Below are 23,656 nucleotides of genomic sequence, written 5' to 3'. Positions count from 1 at the left end.
ACATGATATCTAACTGTTCTACTTAACTATGTAATGGATAAATTAAAAACTTATGCAAATGGTTGTTTTTAACAATAAAACACTCGTATTTGAGAAGAAAATTGTAATTTTATTTGTTTCTATTCACTTTTAAAAAATTTCTTACTAAAGTAAACATAACAGAAAGCACTTATCGCCTTCTCTATAAACAAAGAATAATCAGTTTGAAGGTTTACAAGCAAAAATTAATCCAAAGTGCGCAATATTCAATAACAATAGACATAATAAATAAAATAATTAAGTCATCCCCCCTAATTAATTTATCCCTTTTATTAGAAAATCAAGTGCACCTTCTTATGTTAGGGTGTGTTTGAGATGAATATTTTGTGTTGAAAACGTACAAAGAAAGAATATTTGATACATCATCTCGCTTCAGATTCTATCATTTTTATATAGCAAAGCTACAGGTTGACGTTATAACATAAAAAAATTCCCGTACTAAAAGATGAAATGAATGGGTCAAATGAAATACCTATGTAATGAATCACTCGAAATCAGAGTAGGTGTGTTCGAATAGCTTTTTTGTTTTAATAAAAGTACTTGACGACAGTCTTTTCAGTTGGATGATAAAAAATGCATATCTTCGAGAAAAAAGCAAATACAATTGTTTGGCTTCCATTTCTACGATTGCGCTTTATATTTTTCATCTTGTGATTTAGTGTGACTGTCCTTAACTTCAAACATAACGTCCAATAAAATTTAAGTATGATGTATACAAGCTGAAGCCCCGCCTATCTTAATTGCCATGCTTGAGCAAACATTGATACAAGCAAAGCAAGCAAGTCAAACAAAGATTTGTCTTGCTAGCATTAATGTAAAAGCTGTAAAACAATTAAAATTATGAAAATAATACTTGATGATTTTGTTTTTCCGGATAAAGCACTGCATGATATAGAATTTTTTCGATCTGACATGTACAAATCATGAATTCTAAATTCTTATTGGTGTTTAAGATTTATCTTCAGGAGAGAGACAATAAAAGAGACTTAAGACAAGTAAGGGCTGCTTTAAGTTAAGATGGCTGAAAGATTAATCCTTTTCTATATATTATATAGATTCGTAAAATGGAACCAAATTATGATTAACTTGTCCGCTTCTCAGGTACCTTGCTATTCCTTCAAAATCATATTCAGCAGAAAACAACAGAATGTCCAGAACACCTAAGAACCTGTACATGTGGGACCTTGAAGAGTTAATACTTTATTTTTAATGTTTTATTGATCTCTGGAATATAATTCCCTTCACATTTCCTCAACTTTTGCTGACCTGTTAATTTCTGTAGTCTACGATGTTTGTTAAAAGTAAGCTTTTATGTTCTTATTAAATTCTATAGATGTGTTTGCCTCATTGATTTAATTCCTTCTAGTTATTGTCTTAGTTTTATGGAAATGCAGGCTAAAATAAGATCACGTCTTTATCAACAGGATTTGGTTCTATTTGTTTAGATGTATTAGCACTTTAGATTAGCCTTTAATGATAGATGTGCTTAAAAAGTTACACTGCTATTCTATCATCAAGGAAAAACTAATGAGAAAAAACCCTTGTAAAATTTACATAATTTTTATGTGAAAAGAGAACTTTTTTTAATTAAATATGCAAATACCATTAACAAAGATTTTTTAGAATTGGAGAAGCTTTTGAATTGTTCTTTGTGAGTCTAAGATTGTTTGATGTCGATTGAATCAAATTTCAAAAGGAAAATGATCAAAATGGAATGACACAAATAGACTGTGTATGAATAAAACACAACAGCTTAGACAAAAGAACAGAGAAACTGATTTCCTAAGTGGTGGAATTAAAGTTAAAACTGGTTTATCAAGTACATTTTCTTTTAATGCAGTGATGAATTTCTTACTTTCAGAATCAATGTCAAAATAATGTTGGCATATTCGGTCCCAATGGTTTTGTTTCTTAGCCTTTAGGATCTATATAAACAAGGTTATGACATAAGTTCTGCCGAGACCAAGCTGGTTTGTGAAATTTTCAATAATTTGTCCTTCAATATTCCTTTTAATAAACCAGAGAGGTGATCATATTTCCTTTACATGTGATTGAGTACAATGAAGTGTTATCCATTTTCCTCCTAGAGCAAGAATGACAGTAAATTAAATGAAGGTAACTTGAATACAGTTACCATTTCTTATATCATAATTAAATAGGAGTTAAGGTGAAGATGAGGTCAGGTGAGTTGACGACCTTTGTCTCAGGATGACCACTGTAAAAGAAGATGAAGCCATGACATTGTTGGTTTTAAATTTTAATCTGATATCTGTCAAAAGATTTCAATCTTTTATCTAAATATTTATGCAGATGTGTTTTTTTCGTGTCATATAAAGTACATCTTATAGCTTACAGAATGTAGAAAGTGTAAATTGATGTTTCGTATCTTATAATTTACCAGTAACTTAGAAGTTTATTTTAATCAAACGAAACTTTTTTGTAGAATTCAAATCAGACAAAAATGTGAGGTTTTCAGGAGAAAAAAATCAAAATTGTTACATAAAATCACTTTGGCTTTTGAATTCAGTATACTTTAAACTGATAATAAATGGTTTACTTTTTGTACATTGTGACTTGGGTAGAGAGTTGTGTCATTGGCATTCATGCCAAATTTTCTTATTTCCAATTAAAAATAAATTCTATTTTTCTTAGTTTTTAGCAAGGCCTTCGGTTTGATCACATCCCATTAACCTATCATAGCCTGGGTAGAAGATGGCCTCCATTTTGATACAAAGACAAAAATATATTAACAGTAAGGAGGAAGTTTATACCCACTTAAAGAAAAGACAACAGAAGAAAAAGACATGGATTCATCATAGATATATCATGACAGTAATGCTACAGCATATAAAAGGGCAATCAGGTTGGAGGATACTGCTTAATACATTGTAGCCTTATTGGAAACCTAATGTTCTAGGTAGTGCTTTCTATATTTTCAGACTTGTAATGAAAATGAAGGAGGCAGGCTTATATAATCAGGTTCATAAGGTTAAACATTTATTTCTTTGAATATATTTCATAGGAAAGCCACAGATATTCTCTACCTGAAAATTAAACTTTTCTAATTTATTCTACATATACCCCATTAATGCAGGTTCATATTTTAGTTTAAGGCTTTATTGCAATGCACAATTTTTCAGAGTAATTCATTTACTCCTTTGTGTGTCAATATAAGTCTAATATATGATTCCATTATTTTGTTGCTCCTTGAGATTAAGCAGAGTGTTTGGTAACTTTGGTATGCAGGATAAATTTCCATGTCAAAATGAAATAATGTTCCCACGCCATACCAAAAAAAACTTAACTGGTTATTTGAATGCAATTGTTATTTCATCAACTAATGAAAATCTGGAAGCTTTTACAATAATTGTTATGCAGCTCTTGAATATTTCTGCATGAATGTGCAATTTTAGGGACATTCTCAATTAATTTCATCTTATTAAATGTTAGTCTTGAATCATCTTTTTATCTGTTCGTCATCCAAGGCAGAATGATGGCGATATCTTTTGAAGAGAAATAATCTTTAAATGCATTGTTTGTATTGCAAACCATGTCTGTGCTGGGGGCTGATAGAAAAATGGTGGAAAGGTCTTTGATAAGATGAGAAGTATTTAAATTTTCATTTTATTGTACAAATAATTACAATATGCGATTCACTTAGAAACATAAATAGTTTGAAGTTTGATCTCTGGAGGTTTTTGTTTGGAAACAGATATTAAAACTATGTTAAGGTGTTAGACAGGTTCTCTCAGTCTATAAATCGTGTGCTGTTCGCAGGTTATTGAGATCATTTGAAAATATGCACCAGCTTTGTAAAGTAAATATGTTAATTAAATTTTTCTAGCCACAGGGTGAGCCTGTGCATACCTACCCCATTAGATATTTATTCGGAGGGAGGATTGTTTAACTTTCATTTCATACCAGTATTTAGACCAACTACGGGTTGCGATCACAATTGTTTAGAGGTGAAGCCATTAAAATTCAAAATAATTGAATAAGTGATAGGCTGAGATTAAATTTTAACACATTTTGTTTGAGAGTTGAAAAGATTGAATTTTTTTTAACAGATTATGTTTTCTCAGTAAGCAGGTAATCATTAGTTGCAATCTAATTGAGCATGCAATGCACACTAAGTTCACACTTTTCTGTTTAAATTAGAAAAATTGGTCAATTTGTGGTGGAATTTTGTATTACTAATGGACATGCAAACGTGATGACCATTGGATTGAAATGACATCTGTTGAGAATATAAAGACCAGTAATTTACTGGACAAATTGTGACTTAATGATAATTCTTTGTAGAATCATGTTTTGTCCTATTTGTAATTTGCAAATATTGGTCATTTTAAAAGTTGAATGTGGGTGGTCCTTTCATGCAGAAATTGTGCATTCATTTTATGTGTTCAATAAAACGTGATTTTGATCTGTAAAGTTTGCCAACATGCAAGTGTGTAACAATTCTAAAAGCTGTGTGAATGTTACATGTAATTTTTTGTTTGGAAAAATATTTAAATATTGTTTTTTAACTATGAAAATAAGACGATGTAGAATGATTGCCAACAAGTCAACTAACTCTTCACCAGAGACTAAATCATCAATCAGACAGCAACCAAAACCGCTATAAAAACATCTAGAGCACATGCTCTTTTAAATTGCTGGATAATACTAGTATATAGTTCCAAGCCATGATCTCTTACATTAAATCATTATCAAAGATCCGTAATTTGTCCTTGCAAAATCATCTTCAATGAAACACATTTTCCAATTGATAAATATTCATCCAAAGATAAAGATTTGTTGTCACAGTTATAGCCATGATAATTATTTAACACCACAGTTGAAAACTTTGTGACCCTAAGTGAGCTTCATGGTCACCCCTCAGCAGTGGTGTGGCTATACTCATTGCACTATGAATAGTTATGGAAATTATAAATCATGGCAATGTGAGAAATGATCAAATCAGCTTATCATTTGGACATTGAATCTGAGATCCCTGATATTCTGCAAAGAACCACTAGCTTTTCCATGCATTTTTTTAGATGGCCTAGCTGTTCTGATTGGAAAACTTCTAACCCAGCTGTCACTTACTCACTAAACTAAAGTGAATAGAGAATTCCCATCCATTCTTCCTGTACACTAACTTAAATATAGTTTGTCCTTCTCTTGAAAGTGCTTGTAGTATTTGCCACTGGCTGATAGGTATTGGCAAAGTAAATGTATTAACTCCCACATGTTTTGTATATCATAAAACAGATTATATTGCTTGAGGTTTAGGTTGCTGCTGTTTGTCTGATTTTTTGGCAATTTTGGCAACTCTTGGCCTCTGACTGACATGTCAAACTATATGCATTGAAATCAAAGTAGTCTATCTCTTCTGCTGATTAGTTTAGCAGTAAAGCTGAGAATTGATATCTTTAGTGGAGACATATTTATAAATTGAATCTATCTGCAGAATTTTTGTATTTTATTGAAGGATCTGTAGATGGTTTAAAAGTCATGTTTCTAAATTAGTAACTCTGTATGGTCAATAGCAAATTTAATCCATGTTATTTCGTTGAATATGCATATATGGATAAATCTTCAATTTAAGTTATACTCCACATTTTATCAATGATATTAAGATGTCCAGTTATAATCACCTTGTTGAGATCTAATATAATGTGATAAGTACATGGAGCCTATCTATGAATGTAAACACATTCAGACACCCTGATTCATCCATCATAGGAATGTCTGAGTATGGACATCCAATTAAAATCTAATTAATGGTAATTAATGGCTGGACATGCACCATATGTCCACCTTAGATTTATATATATCATGTCATTGAATTTACATAAATTCCTGTCATACAGATACAGGTATTTAGGATAACATGGAAAAAATGCTGATGTCAAAGATTCTTATATTTGTATACATAATTAAGGCAATACCAGACAAGACCCAAGAGACAATTTTTTTTATAGCTGGTGGTCACTCAATAATATCTGCTGTTCCTCACCTCTATTTTTATTACAAAATTCTAAAATTGTGTTTGTCCTTTGCATATTTTAATGGTAAAATCCCTCAGAACCACCACTTTTTAAAAAATCTGAAGACTGAGAAATTTGTTTATTATTATCTGTAGAGTTCGAAAAAATACATATTTGATTGAAATAATTAAAATATGTTTATAGATTATAGTGGATATCACATTCACATCACTATGCAATTTGTTTTTGACTTTATTATTTATTTTTATTGTAGATTTGAAATTGACTCTTTTTTGTTCCAGCGTCATCTCTAATAATCCAGCTTAACAGATTGAAGCAGAAAATGACATTGAGAAAGAACTATGCTGCTAGAAATTTAAAAAAATTAACCAACCAGCAGGTACCCATTAAATGATAAATAATTACACTATTTCTGAAATTAAATCTTGTACAACTTGCACCTGTAAATTGTTAACTAACTTGTCACTGAGTTTCATGTTACTGTACCCTTGTTAACTCATCATAAGGTGAGGTATTACATGCTAATTACATGTTTACCTGGATTACAGGTAATAACAGGTTACCTGAACCCACTTATGCTTTGGGTTGCTTAACTTTTGAACAAGGATACTTAACCAGTTGATTTATGTTCTTTGAAAACCACCTGAATTTTACCCACAAGCCACAAAAATTATAATAACTTTTTAACCTTCATGGAGATGTAAGGGGTAGGCCATGGACTGGCATACATATATTAAATGTTATACAGTTTAAGTTAGGTTTTGAAATGAAGCCTAATTATAGTGGCAAATATGCATGTAGATTATAGCTGAAAAGCTTTGTGAATATCAATGTATTTTCAAATTTTAACAGTAATTTAAAAAAAATTATGATCATTTAGGTTTGAAGTAGTCGAGATTACTCTGACGTCCAACGGCCCCAGCTTGTCTGGCAAAAAATCGTTGGAGGTCAGAGTAATCTCAGACTAGGTTTGAAGATGGTTGTGTCAATGACAATTTAAAATTTTATAATAATTATTTCAAAAACTGCAATTTTTTAAAAGAATAAGTTAGATGAGGGTCTGTCAGGGCAACTTGAAACAATTTTGTTCCCCTTTCTGTTTTAGTTACAGAATAAAGTATTGTAACAATATACTCTCCATCCAAGTCGCAAATAAAAGTAAACCATTGTAGATCAAAATACGATCTTCAACAAGGAGCCTTGACTCACACATAACAGCAAGCTACAAAGGCCCCTAAAAATTACTAGTGTAAAAACCATTCAAATGGGAAAACCAACGGTCTAATCTATATAAAAAAACGAGAAACACTTATAAGCCAGCCTGCTTTAACATCTGATTTATAGTTTCCGTGTTTCCAGGTGTAATCTACAAAATACAAAGTAACAATGTTTTACTCTGTTTACCTGCAAATGTAGCAGAAAATTTACCAAGCCTGCTTAACTTCATAATTTATGATTTCCTTATTTAATAAGTAGGTATAGGTTCTACAAAACTGCATTGCACCCTGTTTAACTGTTTTATAATAAATACTTTGCTAAACAGACAGTTTAATACCTACCAACCACATCATAAACAAATTATAGGTTTATATATCAGGTAAATTTGTTTTGTGGCCAGGTAGGGATGTTAAAACCCTAGTTAAACATGTTTTATTACCCAGATCAGATCTAACTTTATCTGAGATAGATAAGTATATCAGTGGATCATCTGTAACTTATATGTCTTTATAAAGTCTATATGTAACTTATACTTCTTAGTCTACTAATTAACTTGTACTGCACCGGTCAGTAGAAATAAAGGTTTATATAAAGTCTATAGGTAACTTATACTTCCTAAGTCTACTAATTAACTTGTACTGCACCGGTCAGTAGAAATAAAGGTTTATATAAAGTCTATAGGTAACTTATACTTCTTATAGTCTACTAATTAACTTGTACTGCACCGGTCAGTAGAAATAAAGGTTTATATAAAGTCTATAGGTAACTTATACTTCCTAAGTCTACTAATTAACTTGTACTGCACCGGTCAGTAGAAATAAAGGTTTATATAAAGTCTATAGGTAACTTATACTTCTTATAGTCTACTAATTAACTTGTACTGCACCGGTCAGTAGAAATAAAGGTTTATATAAAGTCTATAGGTAACTTATACTTCTTATAGTCTACTAATTAACTTGTACTGCACCGGTCAGTAGAAATAAAGGTTTATATAAAGTCTATAGGTAACTTATACTTCTTATAGTCTACTAATTAACTTGTACTGCACCGGTCAGTAGAAATAAAGGTTTATATAAAGTCTATAGGTAACTTATACTTCCTAAGTCTACTTAATTAACTTGTCTGCACTGGTCAGTAGAAATAAAAGCCATTATAAAGTCTGTATAGGTAACTTTATTTACTTCCTTAGTCTACTTTTAAATAAAATTGTATTGGCTGCACCAGTCATTACATTTACTGAGAAAAATTTAAATCAAAATGATAAGAACAAATCTTACAAACTTGCAGTGTAAATAATGTTGATTAAGTAGCTTTCGTTAGTTCATTTATTTGTCCTGTATAGGTAAAAAAAAGTGTCCATGTTTGAATTTTCAGCAAGAATTTATTATTCCACCATTTGTCCTTACTGTATATGTCCATTCGTATCTTGTAGACACCATGTGTAGAGTTACAGTATTGCATCCAGTACTCTTAAGAGATGGTACACTGCTTGGTATTTGGCAGTCCAGGAATCCTGTTTAATTTCCAGATCAGAAGTTCAATTTTTTCCATGTATCATTTCAGAACTAGAGGACTATTGGTAATTTAATTGTTTGTCACCCAAATTGAAACAGATTTTGTCATTTATTGAATTTCCATTGTCTGGGACCTTTTTTGACAAATAAAGGTTTTGGTGCATGCTTTGAAAATATTACCCAGAATTCATTAGATTCTGAAAAGGTGAATTGTGTACTAGTATATAGAAATATAAGAAGATTTGGTTTGAGTGCCAATGAGACAACTCTCAATCGAAGTCACAGTTTGTAAAAGTAAACCATTTTGGGTAAGAAGTACGGTCTACAACAAAGAGCCTTGGCTCACACCGAACAGCAAGCTATATATCGTCTATTTCTGATATTTTAAATTTTCAGAAATTAATAACTAGATGAAAAAGATGCTTGTCTTTAATTTTTTGTACTTAAACTCGTAGTTTGATTTGAAAACTTCTTTTAACAAAATGTATTATGGCAGGTCTTTGCCTTTCTGTGATCATTTTTCTTCATAAGAATCATGGGTTTTTATATGATCTATAATATATTTAGTTTTCTCTATAAAATTCATGTTGTTTATAGAACTGTTACAGTTAGAAGCACATGTTTATATAACACATACTTCAAATAACACATTTATTATATACATTTACAAAGTGCAAGCTCAATCCAGTACAAGAAAACCATTGAAATTTCAAAAATATTTTGACAAATTTTGTAATAATGATTAAAGTTGGGTGTAATATCGAGATCATGATGTCTGCAAATTTCATTAAGTTAAAAAAAACCTAACATAAAACCTTTGATGAGGAACATGTTCTTAGGAGACCTTTGAAACAAGTTTTTCCTGTGTTTATATGATAAGGAAAACAAACTTATGCTTGTTTAAGTTAACATATAAACATTGAGTTATTTATGTGAGATTGTAATGAATTACTGTGTTACTTAATGAAACTTTTCTGGAAACTTTGAAGTATGGAAATCAGTTGATAAATTCATTAATGTAATAATTAAGTGTTTCAGCATTATAAATTAATGAGAACTATTTAGAAGAAATTTGTGAAAAAAAGCATTATGAGTTATCCCTTGAATTAAAATATTTGTGAATAACACTTTATTTCAACCTTTTTATCTACATGTAGCATGTTTAGCTGGTTAGTCATTGTTTGTTGGAAGAGAAAAAAGGGGGATACCATTAATTTCTGTTGAGGTGCGTTTTTCGAAAATACAGTTTGAAACAAATTTCCAGAGAAATATTTGAAGAAAAAGATAGAATTCACACAATTATTGGTGATTTTGAATTATCCTTTGCTGCATATATATACAAGTCACAGACACAGTAAATATCTGGGTCGGATTCCATTTGTTTTCCTGGCTTCTCAGTTTAAACAGGGAATAAATATAAATTGGTGCAATTTTGATCATAGAAAATCATGTTAGTTTCTGTACTATACATGTTATATGTCTATGAGATACTAACCAAACTAAACAGGGCTTAACGTTCATTTTGTGAGCATAGCAGTACATTTAGAAATTACTCCCCCCTTTAACCATACATGACAAACCCTCTTTAATTTGGGCTAGTTTCGAAATTGAATTAGTATTAGATATTCAAGAGTTAAAAATTATTCTTAAATATGCTTTTAGAAGATTATGTTATAAGATTCTTTCAGAAATATTTGATTAATTCTTAAATTTTCCTCTAAAAATTGAAATTTGTTTCCAGCATCTAATTATCCATATTTCATGTACCATTATCTATGTGCTTTTTAAATTTTGTTTTCAGGTTGCTGTCTCATTGACATCAGAGAAATATAATACTCTGTTGACAAATATTGGACTTAATTCTCTTTTTCTACATATATGCAAATGAGCACATAAAAAATGTTAGTTGAATAATAGATATATTTTGTAAGAGTAAAAGAAAAATAATAAAGATGTTTAAATATTTGAAGTACTTGGTTGTAAGCAATCAAGATAAAAAGATAACAATTGTCTTTGTTTTCACTGCATCTTCAATAAAACAGATTTATTGTAAAAAGTCCTGATTTATCTCTATTCCCCAAGACACTGAAACAGATATCACAGATAAGGCAGATCTCATTAATATTCATTAGATCACATGACCCAGGTGAAAAGTTGTTCAGCTATGACAAATGTATTAGAAAATCATAGTAAAAGATAGTGATAAGTTTGTTTTTAGTTGATGCTCGGAAAAAGTGTTTGATGAATGACTGATTTTGAAGGATTTGAAAAAAAAGTTTAAATCAATATTCAAGTTTTTTGTGCCATTGGATTTTTTTCTGATTTCGATTTATGTGAGTATTTTAAAAGCATTTTCTTCAAGACGAGACTTCATTTTATATATGATTGTTCAAAATAAACTAAAAGTTTTAAATTAAATAAATATTTTGAATTAAATGTTTGAAATCTAATTAAAGTGCCTGAAAGAAAATATATTTTGTACATGATAGGTCAAATTTTAATAAATTTGTACAGTATCTGACTTAAGACTTATAAAATATAAAACGAAACTGTTTTATTATATAAAATACTTATATTATGTTACTTTGGCATTTGAGAAAACATTTAAAAATAATAGGTTAAATTTGGTTAGAAAAATTAAGTCACATCTTCGGGACATTTCTGCACTTAGAGACACTTTGGGACAAAATGTTTCCCTTTGCAATACAATATTTCTAAAGAGTTGAAAATTTTTAACCAGTATTTTATTGTCCTTCCCATAATAGTTTGAACATGTTCAGTTTACTCAGGCTGTAGAAAAAAAAATATTGCCTTAACATTTAATATCAAAAGTGAAAGCTTGAGATCTAAAATCCTTGTTGCATCTCAAAAACATTAAAATAACACAAAATTGAGAAAAATGTAAGGAATTGGCAATGCTAAATCAATTATGTTATAATTTAGTGTTTTTGAAATAAACAAATTAACTCCTAATTACATCTAAGACAAATATGGCACCTGTGGTTTATCTTTCTATATAAAAATGACAGGCAAATGTTTAATATCAATCAGATCTAAAATAAACAGAGAAGTTTAGGTATATGATTGATACAGCAGTCTTGGTAGTATAAACAGCCTAGTTTTCATGGGTGATTATTACACTTTTACAGCCATTTGATTAGACTAGATTGAAATTTGATGTCTATTTAATGGGTAGACTTCCTCTCAGCAATGACAGATGTATCATGTTCTCTCTAACTTTTAATCCACCTCAAATCAATTTAGATATCACCTGGTCAGCTAATTGGAATTATCCAGATATCTCCATTGCCAGGACTTTGGAGACTTCGGACAACCAATTGTAGTGCTGTTTTACTGGTTTTTTTTTTTAAATTGTGTCGCTTCGTAAAATTGAAGTGGAAATCTTTAATTTACTTTATTTAAAGGTTTTAATCTATGGTATAACAGTTGATAATTTTCGATGGATTTAAACCAAGATACCCAGCAATAAGTTTAAAAGCAGTGAACACACATTTCTCTATCATACCCCAAAATCCTTATGTACAGAAATAATCAGTTTGTACTTTTCATATAAATTCCGGTATATACAGTGTGCTCTAAGATTCCAGTAGCAGGTTAAACAACTGGTTTCTTGGCTGTTTAATGTCCATTTAAATTGTCGTTTAGAAGTTAATAAAAATTGCAAGCTATTGCACACACAATTTTTATTTTCATCATCAAATTCAAAGAAATCCATGTTTTCACTAATGTCATTTCAAATATCTTGCATAAGATAAATAGAATAAAATCCACATATCCGCTTAAATGTTGACAACTACAAATTAATTTTTCAAGCTGATTTTTGTAGATTTCAAGACATTGTAGCTGAAGCAATGTTTCTTCTATTCAAATGTTATCAAATTTTAATGCAAATCAAATTAGCGTCAAAAAGCAAGTTAGTGACAGAAGAAATGTTTTTATGGTGGGAAATACCAGAAAATTTACTAATCAAATAATAGTTTAACTTTGTGCCTAAAAGCAATGGAAAAAATACTGTCTGTTTTCATTACTGTCAATATAACATACAAGATCACTTGGGTTGGTGAGGGAAGCCGATTTATTTTGTAGGATTATGGCATGTGAAATTATTCATATAATGACTTAATGAAAATTGATTTGTGTCGGAGATTTTAATCCCTGAATCTGGTTATATCCAAAAATTAGGATATTGATGAAGATGTGATTAGTCCACACAACACTTAGATGATGAAAAAGTGACATTTAAGATTTTATACATCAAAAGTTTAAGGCATATGTCTATTAGGATCTTCAGTTACAAAAATATTTGTTGTGTCAGATATAACATAAATATATATCTCGTATGAATACAAAAGCTAAATTATAATATGAATATACTTTTAAATTTTGCCCTTTTTTTCATGCAATGAGATCTGATTACAAGGAAATATTCCACTATGCTGTTTTTGTTAGGTTTTTTTTCACAAATTAGAATTCAAATAAAAATAGGTGTGGGAAAGAGATATAGCAACCCAAGGACGGCTATACAAGTATGAAATCATCTCTTATATAATATTCTTGAATTCAATTATATCAACATTAACTATATGTAAATCCTGTTATGTAAGACTTGGTTTTTAACTTTTTTTGCTATTGAATGCAGTTACGAGTTCAAATGGAAGTCTACATTTACACATATCAACATTTGAAAAATGATTTTTTAATTCAATTATGGAATCTTATACATAAACCACAACTGTAAACATGAATGGATAAAACTTGCCATTTATTAAATCAAGCTATTCTTGTTCATAAATCAGTTATTGCTTTAAAGTAAAAGTATTTCCAAAATTCCTTGCAATCAAAAGAAATATTTAAGGCAAAAATAGACCTATTTAAAAAAAAAAACAGTTATAAATCGTTAATTGTAATGTACACAGTTATATGTGGAAACGTTAGTTAGTGTTTCTTGTTAGTTAAATAATCAAATTATTTCTGGTCAAAAGCACTGCTTGCAAATATCAACATTTTGAAAAATCTAAAAATATGATTAAATTTTAATTTTTGAAATAGTGAAAACCAAATGTTGTCTCCTATTTTATGATCTTTTATGACTAACATTGCACAAGATCTGCTCCCATTCTGTTGAAGCCTTATAATTTATCACATTAGGATTTTATTGTCAACTTTGTCGACAGGCTTTAATTATTTAGAAAATGAGCTGTCTTTTCTTTCACCACTTTTCCACTATGGTGCAAATTTGTGATGTAATACTTGGCACTGTCTGACATTTATTAAATTATTCAATTAAAAACTCAACATTATTGAGAAACTTTTTAATCATTTTTCAATTTAATTTAATTAATTTTTCAAAGGTTAAAGTGTTCCATTTAAGGATATTTTATGTCGGCCATTTAATACAATACAGTGTGTATAAATCATGGTAGATGTTTGAGTTCTCCTTTCAACACAGGATAATCAATCACATTTTGTAGTTTATTATGGGTGAATGAGCCTCTTTAACTAGTCTCTTCAAACCTACGCCAGGGACAAGGGTGGTCGATATTATGTGGGACACTTTTATTATTCAATTTTACGATGTTCATATCAGTACTTTTCAGTTTTACATTGTAAGATCTTGTAACTGTTCATCTTATTTTCAATAGAAAATATTTGGTTGGTTTTTGTAGTAGAAATCTATATATAAATGCTAGCACACCTGGTTTTTGAAGTCAAAGTAAGAAAGAAGCAATATCCATCAGTTGGAATTCCTTTGCAGAATTTATTACCAGTGTAAGGGTCACCAATAATAAAATACCAATGGAGAGTTTATTACTCGCACCTCAGTGTTACACCTATTAATCACTCTTACAGGGTTTCAAGTTCAACAATCCAGATTTATATGGAGTTCATCCATTTGTCATCTCAATGTTGTTCTATGGAAAATTTAGATGATTTTGGTTTGAGTTTAGAGAAGGGCTTGGCTAGTTGGTTTCGCTTACAATGTATATTCTTTTTAACAAGAGCTAAGGTTATGCAGCCAGTCAACAATCTGCTCTGTTCATCATCCTCTCAGCTATGTGCTTTTATATATATTGGATTTGTTAAAAAAAAAAAAAACTATGCCAAAGGCATCCAAAAACATATTATTGCTATCTATGTGTTTATTAACAGTTGGTTGTTATAATGCAGTGGTTATTCAATTGTTTTTCTTTAAATTATTTATAATATATAACAAAGAAATGAAAATTCAAAAACATTTGTTTTCTTCAGTTAGAGGTGATAGATAGATGGCTTTGTTATTTTTAGAATAATATTTGGCGAGCATGCAAATAAAGAAATCAAAAGCTCCCTCTGGACAAGATAGATATAAAGTGTTTACAAATAGGAAAATAGTTATACTGTACTTTTTCCAAGGGCTATCACAGTATACTGCCAGTTTTCAGTTAAATTAGTAAGAAAGTCTAGCTATGATGCATATCTTAAAAAGGTCTGTAGTTAGGGATTTGATTACAAAATGTAACCATATTGGCTTGTGATATTCATGAAGACACATGTGTCAGAATGCACCCATATGTTTGAGGATTAATCTTTACAAGATAATCTTACATTAAACATATCAGATATTCTTATCTTTCTACGAATTACCTTATCTTATAATCTAATACTGATCTAAAGAAATCCTCCTTTAACTAATTTAGATAGCTAATTGGCCAAAACATTTCATTTTCACTCTTTGTCCTGTTTGAAATTGAAACCTCTATCATTGAGGGTATGAAGATTGCAGTAAACATTTTGTGAGAAAAAAACAACTAAACATTTTTAAAAACTGTTGGGAAGGAACTTGCAGAAATTTGCAGGGCCTTCATTGACCGAATTTTCACTGAAATTTGTACAATTAATATCAATTAAAGATAAAGCAAAAACTAAACAAACGGATAGTTACCAGCAATTACATAACAATAAATGTAATCAAAATGAGGCTACATGTGTTATATAAAAATGTAAAGAATGTGGTCCATAAATGTCAATTGTCCCTAAGCCACGATATTGCATGCATGAAGCAGGTAAATAAAGTTCCCCAGTATTTGTTTGAATGACCAACACCTTCTATTAATATTGAAGTGGTCCTTAAATATGCTTGATATTTCACATTCACAAATCTAGATGTCAAAATTTATGGCAACTGATTAGAATCATAAATTCTCTGTGAGTTAACTTGTATTTTGATTAAAGACGTGTTAAAATTATATATCAATCATTCATTTCAAGGCAAAATTCTCACGATCTTATTATAATTCTATATTTTTGGAAAAGATGAAGATGTGTCTTTGCAACCTCTTTTACTATCAGTTATAAAGTTTCAGTTATTTCCTTTGTTTAACTAAACAGAAAAGCTGAAAATATAAATTCAGAAGTTAAAACTTGCTGCTGAATACTTAAAAATCAGCACTTAATTCAAAATGAGAAACGATTTTTAACAAAATATGTTTCTCTAGATGACTATTGGTTATTTGTGTCACCGGGTTGCCGTCTGATCATAAAAATAGGAAGATGTGTTATGCTTGTCAATGAAACAACTATCCCTCAAAGTTCAAATGAAGTGGATGTAAGAAATTGCTGTCTTATGTCCATCTTAAATATTCCTCATTGCCAACACTGTACATGTGAACAAATGTATAAAAGCTAATCAGTAAAGAACCTTGTTTGATGATATCAGAATATCAAAGGAGTCTCTAAAAGTCTCTAATTAAAGAACATGTATCTTCCTTTGTCATCATTGTCTCTAATTAATGAACATGTATCTTCCTTTGTCATCATTGTCTTTAAATCTGTATGATAAGGAACTGATGCTATCTTTAAGTATTAACAGAGTCTAGTTTCACTTCACATTCATATCTACTTTCATTTTCATTGATCAGCTGTTTGATTCTGATGATTTGTTAATTAGCATGAATAATGACCACATGGTTGTTAATTTATCAAACAATTTTATCAAGATTAATTTCCATCTCACTTAATATTTATATATAACATTTGTAAATTTTGATTTCAATAGAATAAGATGCAGTAGTTATCAGACAACAGCCAAATGATGCAAACAAACAAATATAAGACTTTCATCTTCAGGTTAAATGAAGGTCATCAAAATCAAAAGTTTCTGTATATACATGTATATATAGTCAAACGAATTGAAACTACAAAAACTTCCATGGTTATTACATATTTTTCTAGAAATGCCCCCCCCCCCTTTCCCTATTGACTTCAAATGTTTTACATGAATAGTCTATTTGCATGTATTATCAATACCTAGAAATGGTTTGTCTAGTGATAATTATTGGCTGAGCCTACCATAACAGTCAGTGACACACTGAGTTATAATAGTCTCAGTTGTTGGCAAAGTTATAAAATTGATCAAACTTTTGTAAATATGTATAATCATTTATGGATTACATAATCATTCTACAGTTACCTAATATTGACAGTAGATCATCAGATATTTTATACCTTTATAACTTCAATGCATCAGTCATTCAATCAATGTTTAGATATGCATCATAGTTTTACTACTGCACTATTTGCGGTCTTACTTGAGGTGGACAGGAATTGTATTACAGTTCAGCGAGCTTTAAAACCTATCTTTATATCACAGATGCATTGAATTCTACCTTACTCGACCTTTTCGATCGTTCTTTTATTATATGACATGCTATGGGTCAGCATTGCTCTCGGATCATGTCCAGAATTTAAATAGATGTATACATTGAATATAAGATTGTATTAAGACATAGTTTAAAGCATATTAGATAGACTATCAGATTAAGATCAGAACATATATAAGATGATGATCAGCAATCGATCCAAATTACAGAATTAAAAACCTGGCACACGGTACTACAGTATTAATAGAATATATATTTCGGTAAAGTTCCAAAGATAAGATTATCAGTATTTGATATCGGAGTGATATTACATCCAAAGGTGTTCTGGGTGATCGAACATCATTTACGATAACAAAAACAGACTCAAACAACGTTTGTATTTTTGTAAACTTATGCATACAACAAATGCAGGTCTGTGCTGGCGGGGACTTTTTTGTGATTTTCTGATAAAATTTGGAAATCTGTTTCAATTGCCAGGTGAGCTCAGCTTTTCTTCAGCTTTTGTTCAGATAAAATTTTCCCAATCTTTACCAAAGGGATGCAGCACCAGTTTAAAACTTTTAAATTCTTACAATTAGAAATGTTTAAAACATGTTAGACAATTAAAAATATCCAATAAACTATAATCTATTATCAGAGACAGCCATAAAATGACATCTAGTTCTCAGACTGTATGTATAAGTATGTTTCCTTACATTTGCTAAATTGGTACAAAAGAAAATAAAAAATGCTCCAGTGTACCCGGCCCATGACATTGATCTATGACTCATTTAGAAATATGATATGAATATTAAAAAGAGAAAAAGCTGTAGATATGATGCAAATTAGACATTAACAGATGATAGTCATGCTTGCAGGGTGACATTAAAAAAACTTTGTTCTCCCTATTGGCAAGATTGTCATACATCACTTACATAACACATAATTATCAATTTTATTAATGAGGTATTTCAATTATTCATTATTTTACAGGGTACTGTCCTTCAAAAGCAATAGAGCCTTTAAAATAAAGTGAAAATCAATTAGAAAACAACATGAAACTATATTTTCAAGGTACTTCTGAAACAAAGAAATAGAAATAATAATAGTCTGGTGTTAATTGGTATCATGTAGAACTCATAACAATATTATGTAATATTCATTAATATTGATAGACATATTCTATTAATTTTGAAGCAAGGAATTCATATTTTAAAATTGATATTCCTGAATTTTATTAATAATTATACAATAGATGACAACTATTGGATCTGCATTGCACAAAGTGTGTACTCTCTGAGTTAGGTAGAAAATATTTGAATATTTCTCTTGCCTTTGCAGAGCTAAAATTGTAAGTAAGATCTGAATTATTTCCTGTCCTTAGTTGGCTCCTAGTTTAAAGTCATAAAAAGGTGCAATATTACACAATCATTTCTTCTGGTTAAACTGTAAAGTGATCTATTTTTACAAAGCCATATATTTCAAGACCTGTTAATTCGATGCTTTTAAAGTTTTGATATTTTCAGCAGATTTCCTTTATGATTAGATTTAGGTAAGGGGATTTTTTTGGGGAGACAAAAAAAACTTAGTGGGATAGTTACTTTAGGGAAGTATTATATTGACAGGAACTCATTATGTTCCACTTATTTAACAATATTTGTGTTATTGGGTTGTTGGGTTGTTGCCTCATTGATGAATGCCTTACAGTTCCTTTTATTCATAGAATATATCAATATCAAGCCACAAATTCTGCTGTTTTCTCTGAATTACTGGTCAAATTAACTGAATGAACAGGTGCTTGATGAAAAGTGTTTCAAATGACACCTTAGGGAACTGTAACCTCATAGTAACTAGGATATAAGGATATTTATCACTAATGTTAGATTAATTTGTATCATACTGAGAATTATGGAGGTAATTTTCCAGTAATTAGTTGATTACTTGATCATAGATACTATATTTAATCCTATTATAGTCATAAGTCAAACTCTGTCACCTAGCTGTCATCTTTTTGTTGACCTGATACTGGTGGCAATGTTCAATCATAGATTTGTATAGTAAAACTTAAACAAATCCTGATACAGACTTTTATTAGAGCTCTCTGTTAGGTTTAAAATTATGTCATGTATATAAGGGACCCAAGTTTTAACAATGTCATGTATAAGGGGCCCAATCGGATCCAGGGGGAAGGTTCCAGGGGTTGGAACCCCCTCCTTCTTTTTTAGAAGATCGATACATTTGAAGGAGGACATATGTTGGAACACCCCCCTTTTTTTTTCCTTAAACATTTCAATATTGGAAAAGTCTATTAAGCATAAGAAGTAAATCAAGATTCATCATAAGATATAGAAATAATTTTGCAATGGCTTTATCACTTTCTCTTTGACTTGAGTTTTGACAGCGGACTCCTTCAACTTCAGGTAATTAATTCTGTCCCTGTTTGAAGAAGAATAGTTAGTGCTATGGCCATTCTAGGGATTCAACTTCTATTATTGAAAGAGTGTCATATATAATCAGATATTGACAAAGCTTTTGATTTTTTTATGGTAAATACCCAGACTTTAAGGAAATAAGTAATTAATTTTAAATGTATCCCCAGTCAATATTCCTTGTCAGGAAAATGCATTTATTCAACCACAAAACATTAGAAATAAATCTTTTATGACTATTATGAAAATATAATGTATTTATCAATAATTTTAATTGATTTGGGTAAAGTAAAAATTGAAGAAAAGTTGTATAAAATTTCTAATCCTCAACTTGGATCTTTGTATAATATTGGATTAGTGGCAATGAGTTACAAAAGTTAAAATCTGGTTTACGTTTTTCTGACCCTATATAAGATGGTGTTAAAATATACATGTATTTCAAAAAATGTTTAGCCTGCAATTTGACCTTGATATACAAGTAAGCTTCAAATGACCAGTACACAGACAGTAGCTGTTACATGGTCAGATATGCAGACATAAGTTAAAAATGAGGCAAAATGGCCAAATTAACTTGCATGGATCTAAAATTAACTTTATATTTATATATTTTTCAAAAGCCTTAATGTTGTCTTTTATTAAAATAATTTATAAAGTTTTAAAACAGAACGTTTCAAATATCATATTACTATTGTCTATGACGAAAACATAAGCGTGGTCATTATATTTCAGCAGTCACCAAAACGTTTAACTTGACTGACCCTATAGTAAAGAGTGAAAGTGTTCAATTGTCTTACCCAGCACAAAGACAATAGAAAGTCAAATGAAATTGTTAAGCATGAAATATGTCTTTATATTTAATTGTTATCTAATGGACTGTGTAATTTTTCAGGTCTGAACACAATTTGGCATGGCATGATGAGACAGACAGTACAAGAACCAGGGAGCTATAACTTATAGAAGGTAAGCCAGTTATCACATATATACACAAATTATCAATGATGAAATTTGCAAAAAACATTATTTTTGCTACCTTTTTGTTCATACATAGTCATTTTGACAGCTTATATTGCTTTAAGCATTCCTGTTGAAGTTTTACAGCAAAAAGAAATCTTAATCTTGCAGACCAGAAAAATCTGTTTCAAAATTAGCTTCTTTAATAGCTCCCATTTGACTGCTGGGTATAAAATAGTTTAAAAGTATACAACAATAACTTTATTGCATGGTCCTTGTCATTGATTAAAAGGTCTTGTAGACAGTTATTTGATGTGAGGTGGATCATGTGCTCATTACATAATATCTATAGCTAACTTGAAAGATTTTAGATGGACATTGTTGTAATCCTGTGGACTAAATCAATACACATTCCTGTAATTTCTTTTGGAATTTAATGCATTGTCAGCATACCTTGATAACATTTAAAGTCAGAATGGATTTATAAAGTGACCAGTATAAAACCTGTCATACTCAGAACGTTTAGTTAATGGGGTTTCTCCTGCAGCATGAGGGTAGGGTATAAATGCCAGTTTAGATTGGTACTAAGGAGGTGATAAAGAAACCATTGGCAGATAGGTACTCTGTTGTCTTACGATATTTGATTCCACATTTAAGTAAAAGTAATTTGAACCTCTGGGTGGGTACAGATGTGGAGACAATACATGACCATTATCATCTATAATCTTTATTATTTTGTTCTTGGGTTATCAGACATACCAACTGGTAAATTTGTATTTGATATTGTATGACAGTTTAATGGTATAGTTTATAATTTTCATGAGGTTTTATGAGTTTGAGATGTGTGCTGGTGAGATTGTCTCCCCCTGGCTCTAATGGATAGAAAGAGAAAATACAGAATTGTAGATACTGGTTTTTATAGCTCATAAATGTTAGGATTAAAAACACACCATATTACTGTCTGAAGATAAATCTGCATCTAATAAGAGAAATTCTGCTTTCTGGTCATTGTAATTGCCAGATATAAAATACACATAAAACTTTTTATGATGAACCTGGGAAGTAAATTTCTTTTGTGTTTGTTTCTCCAGTCCTTGACAACCATGATGTGAAGAGAGTTGGAATCCATATTGTCAATGTTGTTATACACCTGATGCGTTTTAATCCAAAGAATCTGCTTTTCTGTATTCATTATACAAAATTTCATTAAATTAGACTAAGGAGAGGTTTGAAGGCAAACAGCTAATGAAAACTCCTGCCATAAAAGTTTTTATTACAAATGCACGTTTTGTACAAAAGAAAGATGCAAAACTGCAGGTCTTTAAAATTGTATAGATCTGTCTCAGAACAGGTCAAATAGTTATCAATTATAGATAGTATAATGGAGAAATCGTCTACAAAAGGGAACATATTGCTATCGGCTCTTTAAAAGAACAAATAGAGGGACATTAAATTGAGATTCCAGTTCTAAAATTAATTCCATTCCAATGTAAGTTCTGCTCATTTTTGTTTCAATTCTGAGTTTGGCCATCAACAAAAACAACTCTAAAAATGGACCATTAGCTGCTATCTGTACTTAATAGTTAGATGTATAATCACTTTAAGAATTGTATATATCCTTGTTTGCTTAATTTTTTTTATCTAACCATTATTATTTTTATGAGACGGAAATAAATAAATAAATTTGAGATGATAATAGGAGATGTTCGCTTCAATGGTACCAACATCATTTCAGTTCTACAGAATTTTATTGAATTAAGCAGTAACAATAGCATCAGAAGATTTTGTTTCATAGTATCTTCTAGCATCAATATAAATAGAATCAAATTGATGTAACACACGACCTTTGGACATTTGGACATAGATTATCTCCCTTGGTAGATATCTTGTATGTTGGCACTGAATGGCAATCCATGGTTTATATTATCCAGATGTTTATAAAGGGACAATAATACAATTATTTGAGAATTTTCTGAACAATTTTGCAGTCTCTTCTGTCATTAATGACAAATTGATGAATGTGTGAAGGAAATTAAATTTATATTGAAAAAATGCCAGTCAGGTCTCTCAGTACAGTAGCTGTCCACCTAAGTCAGGTTTCAGTAGCAAAGACAGAAGCTGGCTACTAAATGCATATAGTATGGGTTTTTGTTCAATTTTGTGTTTGTGATATCTGTACTTTTTTCTAAGTGAAAAATTTAATGTTAAAGTGCTAGAAAAATTAAACTTTAATACATGTATATGCAGCTGTGTATATGGTATATATAGAAATGAAATAAGGGCCAAGTTTTATCATGAAATTTAGGTAGTTTAAAGCTTGTGCAGTGTTTTTCCTTCCAAATAATATGTCTGGGCTGAAATGATATTTGATTTTAACATTTTATTCTGTATTCATGAATAAATATAGCTTTCAATTCCAGCTTGCCATATGGTAAAGTCATAAGTCATCCCTATTCAACACTTTGTACTCAATTCTATTTCATTTTTGTCAATTCACCTTTGTAAAGTAAAGAAAACTTTCCAAATTTAATTCCCATTAATAAATGCATCTCCCAATATTACGGTGTATCTTTTGTACCTTCACAATAGAAGAGTTCTGTATTGGGAGGAGCTGAGCAACTTACTTCACAAACATTATCGTGTCAAATATATGTAAGGTGGTGCCATTACAAAAACATATTGACTCAAAATTACAAATTGATGAACATGTGAACATGGGAGAATTTCTCTCCGCCAAAAGAAAGTTTTTACCGCTTTATATTGTTAATATATTAGTACATTTTTATTATATATAATATTGACATTTGGGTGATTTTGAAAACTTTTGTTGACCATAAAGATAATAAAAAGATGTGAAAAGTGTAGAATTTAAA

At 30.1% G+C, this 23,656-nt stretch overlaps 1 protein-coding gene across 1 annotated transcript in view; it reads left to right on the top strand.

The window, feature by feature from the left end:
• The first annotated feature begins 8,682 nt into the window (after positions 1-8,682).
• The window catches only part of LOC143085015 (protocadherin-11 X-linked-like), a 39,618-nt gene continuing 24,644 nt past the window's right edge, over positions 8,683-23,656 (top strand). Inside the window, exons 1-2 of the mRNA XM_076261137.1 lie at positions 8,683-8,829; positions 20,722-20,792. The gene's annotated coding sequence lies outside the window, so the exon portion shown is untranslated. The remainder of the gene's footprint in view (positions 8,830-20,721; positions 20,793-23,656) is intronic.

Source organism: Mytilus galloprovincialis, chromosome 8, assembly GCF_965363235.1.
Source record: "Mytilus galloprovincialis chromosome 8, xbMytGall1.hap1.1, whole genome shotgun sequence".
NCBI classification, from domain to species: domain Eukaryota; kingdom Metazoa; phylum Mollusca; class Bivalvia; order Mytilida; family Mytilidae; genus Mytilus; species Mytilus galloprovincialis.
This window is presented reverse-complemented; position numbering and strand designations above follow the sequence as displayed.